Here is a 4,626-nt window from a genome sequence, read left to right as displayed (position 1 = left end):
AGTCTAGAAAATTCTCGAAGTGGAATCAGGTCATTCCGACCTCTGTAGCTCGAGATATCATCGGTTTAGTGACGATGGTCCTGGCTGTACAGTACCAGCGGATTTAATTGATTTGTTTCCTTTCAATTCCGAGTTTGATCGTGATATTACTAAAAAGGGCTGAGGGTTTTGATTAGTTTCAGACCTGAGTAAGTTCTTAAGTGATGGGGTCAAGGGTTTTGACTTGGGTCGGGCTTGAAGGAAAACAAACCCTAGCCCAAGAGAGGGAGAGAGGGGACGCGGGCTATGTAGGGTTTTGGGGGGGAAAGGGGTTTCTTTTCACACTATTCTGAAGAAAGAAACCTGGTGCACTTCTGAAACACGTAAAACAGAGGAGAAAGAGTGAGAGAAACTTTCCCCTTGCACCCTAGCCGTCACCGTCCCAAGCCCCACCACCGTCGACGTGTTCGCACAAGAGGGAGAAGGAGTTCGCGAGCGAGAGGGAGAGAGGAAGGTCACGCGTGGGAGAAGAGGAGAGAAACCAGAACCTTGCTCTTCAATTTCATCTTTTCTTCAAGCCTAAGGACAAAGGTAAGGGCTGGTCCTAGGATTGGGTAGATTGCCTAGGGTATTTGCCATGTTTTACTATGAGAAAAGCCATGAACATGATTGCTTTTGCAAGAGTTTTGTGTTCATGATGCTTGCTGTTTTTTTCTGCCTTGAGATCTTGATGTTTTGCTTCTGATTTGAGATGAAATGTTGATGCCATGATTCTCCATTAATCATCACTACAACTACCGTTTCTTCTATGACTTTGCTTGATTAAAATGATTGAAGATTTATATGCTTAGATCTGCCTTTTGTGCTAGAATTGATGGTTATCTTGGTTCTGGAAATTTAAGCATGATATATGATATATGATATGTGGTTCTTGCTGCTGGAATATGGTTTAAAACTCTGGGACTTGAATGGTTGAAAAATTAATTTGAAGGCAAAAGTATCTCTGCCAGTTTCCTGTACTGGACAGCGAGTTTTGGAGCTTAATATCACCTAATTCGGGGTCTCAAATGAAAAAGGGATAAACTGGAAAATTGTAGATTTTCGAATTGGCTTTCTATGCATATAAAGAACATAATTTTTGGTCTAGTAATGAGGTCTGGAGGTCGATCTTAGTGACTGTTGCACCTGCTGTTCTTCCTGTACCGGACAGCAAGCTTTAAGGCCTAATATCACCTAATTCTGGATCTCAAATGGAAAAGTGATAAACTATAAAAGTGTAGAGTTTCGAATTATCTTTCCATTCATGTATCATGTGAATTTTGTGGCTAAGTATTGCGGTCTGTAGACCAGTTTTAGTACACGCTGCACCTGTTGTCCAAAAACACTAAATTTGAGAAATTGTTGGAAATGTTAGTAACATGTGATTAGGGACCTTTGTGAGATTTTTATATGATGATATCTGTAAACTGAGCCTCTGGAATTTGTAAATAATTTGTGAATTTGGGAGGCCCTGATTATTTCTATGCTTTGCATGAAGTTTAGTTGTGACTTGTTTAGGAGGTCGCTCACCCAGCTGTAATTCCTCCTAGTGTGGCTGTTATTTCTTGACGTTGTAATCTGATACGATATTAACTCATAAGACTCTAGGATTGACATTAGAGCCTTAAACACCAAGAGAATGAATTTATAACTCGCTTGCAAGTAAATGTGATAAAACGGTCATAGGTCTAGTGAGACTATGGACCATGAGAACGATGGTACCTTGCACGCGAGGGAGTTATTTGGGTTGACTGCGGTCTCCCGTGAACCTTGTGGGCCGGTGTGGCTTCACGTGATTTGGTTGACTGCGGTCACCGTGAACTTTTGTGGATCATTGCGGCTCCACGTGATTTGGTTGACTGCGGTCACCGTGATAACCGTGCCTCTGCGGAAGCACGAAGATGGCCATGGAAGTTTTGGTGGGTTGTGTGAAGTGAGATTCCGTTAGTAACTGACTCTTTCCCATAAAAGACATATAATGTACTTATATTATATATGTTGTTGTTGATTTTGTCATTATCATTCTTTTTGTTGGACCTGACCCTGCTTGTTTGCTATGTGTTTATTTGGGGGGGGTAGATGGTCGTGAAGATAATGGCGATGACTCATTCTTGGGAGTTGATGCTACGTGACGTGCCAATACCGGAGGACGACTACACTTCAGAGGAAGAGGAAGAGGCTAAGGAATAGGGTTTGGGTTGAGAGTCTTTTGTTTTCTGTTGGGGTTGAGAGTTTCCGAAGTGTTGGTATCGAACAATTTTATTGCTTAAATTCGAATGAACAAGTTTTGATGTAATCTTTATTTTCATTCAGGCCTTTGATTCGTACTCTTTACAGTTGGTTATTTAAAAAGTTTTACGATGTTGGTTACTTCCGCGTGTTTTTGGAAAGGTTATGTTTCAAGAGTTTTCGTAAAATGAAAGGTTTGTCATTAATTGAAGATTAATAAGTGAATCGACGAAAACTCTTTACGAAAATTGGTTAATTAGTTACTGTGTAACACTCGAGAAATCGGGGCGTTACAATCAAAATACTTGGTTTTGTCATCATCAAAAAGGGGGAGATTGTAAGATCAAGTTTTGATCGAGTAGTACAACTCTATGTTTTGATGATTACAAGTTAACATTTTAGTATGAACAATTATGGTACTCTAACGTGTTTTTCTGAGTGTGCTATTTACAGGCTCTGACCTCAATTTAATCTCACACAAATCAGAAGCACTGTGCAGATAGAGTGACCCAAGCAACGCTTTCGCAACATCTATGTTCACTCTGAACAGTAGAAATGCTTCAGAAGATCTGAAGTCATACAAGCTCTGATATGGACTCAGTCACTTGAAGTTCTGAAGATCCAGACGTTCTGACAACCAAGAAACTCTGAAGGTTCAGATGTTCTGATGGTGTAGAATACTCTGAAGATCTAGAAGATGAAAAGTGGAAACTCTGATGTCCAGAAGCAAGATAACTCTGAAGACCATGTACTTCCCTCTGAGTTCAGAATCAGAAGATACAACGGTAAGAGGATCTGTGCTTTCCCTCTGACTCTGATCAACTGGCTTCACAAGTTCCAACATGAAGCTTTCCCCTGATCAGAAGTCTAATAGGTTTAAAGGTCAAGTCACTATCCAAGTACAAAAGCATATGTACTATCCTGACGACCTACCTAACATTCTCAGCCACAGCAGAAGCTGGAATTTCCAGAACTGCCCTCCAACGGTAGCATTTCCATGCAGCGTTTAAACCCTAATCCTTGGAGTATAAATAGAGGCTGAAGATTGAAAGATGCGTTTGGAAGAATTACACACGTGCAAGCTATATTCAAAACCTTCTAAGCATTCTTTCATCTAAATTCATTGTGTTTACTATTAGCTTTTAAGAAGCAAATCCTTTGTAAGCATTCTTTCTTAAACAGTTGTTTAGTTACCTTTAGGAGATCAAGTTTGATCGGATCCTAGAGAAGACTAAGAGAGTGAATCTTAGTGTGAGCTAAGTCAGTGTAATTGTTAGTCACTTGTAGGTTTCAAGTGCAGTTGTAACATTTACCTGATTAGTGGATTGCCTTCATTCTAAGAAGGAAGAAATCACCTTAACGGGTGGACTGGATTAGCTTGAGGGATTTATCAAGTGAACCAGGATAAAAATCCTTGTGTGCTTTTCTATCTCTTATCTTAAGCACTTAGTTCTCGAAAGATTTGTTAAAATCTTTAAGGTGGAAGTTTTATCTTGAAAACGTTATTCAAACCCCCCCTTTCTACCGTTTTTCATACCTTCATTCATCTCTAATTAATTAGGATTATGTACTAAGGAATTAGTTATCACTAACTAATTGGAAGGGACACTTATGCAAGAAATTGATAAGTGGACAATTAGGCTTAGCACCTTGATAATTAATTGAATTCATAATTATAACTGTTTGGGAAGATACATAGGGAGAAGGTTAATGAAATCAGGATCCCTAGCGCTCTTTTAAATTGAATTTACTTCAATCGTGTTATTCGCTTTCTTTAATTTTATTGCAGTTAAGTTACTTACGAAAAATAATCATTTCTTTATTTTAATTTTTATTTTCACGTCCTTTCATTCTAAGTTAGTTAATGTAGAGTATAAACTACGCAATCCCTGTGGTTCGATCTTTTTATTACTTCGAGCAATCTGTACACTTGCAGATTCGCTATCAAATCCAGACTAGGAGAGAGAGAATGAGAAACTCTGATATTATTTTTCATACAGATTCAGTTACACATATATGACTAAATAAAGATTAAAGAATAGTCATACCTGTTTTTAACAGTTTCTACAATTGCAGGCAAAACTGTTTTCAACAGTTTCTAATTAACTTTAAAATTGACTATGATATTTTGTAATTGACTATACCTGACTTTAACAATAACTGACTAAGATATCTCTAACATTCCCCCATTAACTCTGTGAATTTTGAGAAAGCACTCTGAGTTTCTCGCGCAACTCAAGAAGTGTTTGCTTGGGAAGCGCTTTAGTTAATCTATTAGCAACCTGGTCTGCAACAGGGATATGAGAAATAGCCAGAGGCTTAGCAATAACCTTCTCTCAGACAAATAAAATATCAAGTATAATGTGTTTGACTCAAGAG

The 4,626-nt window shown here is 38.5% G+C and overlaps 1 long non-coding RNA gene across 1 annotated transcript; it reads left to right on the top strand.

The window, feature by feature from the left end:
* The first annotated feature begins 316 nt into the window (after positions 1–316).
* Positions 317–2,348, top strand: LOC130748403 (uncharacterized). The gene is made up of 2 exons (XR_009022672.1): positions 317–570; positions 2,098–2,348. It is a non-coding gene; the product is annotated as an uncharacterized LOC130748403 (long non-coding RNA).
* The last annotated feature ends 2,278 nt before the right edge of the window (positions 2,349–4,626 follow it).

This window comes from Lotus japonicus, chromosome 3, assembly GCF_012489685.1.
Source record: "Lotus japonicus ecotype B-129 chromosome 3, LjGifu_v1.2".
Lineage (NCBI taxonomy): Eukaryota > Viridiplantae > Streptophyta > Magnoliopsida > Fabales > Fabaceae > Lotus > Lotus japonicus.
This window is presented reverse-complemented; position numbering and strand designations above follow the sequence as displayed.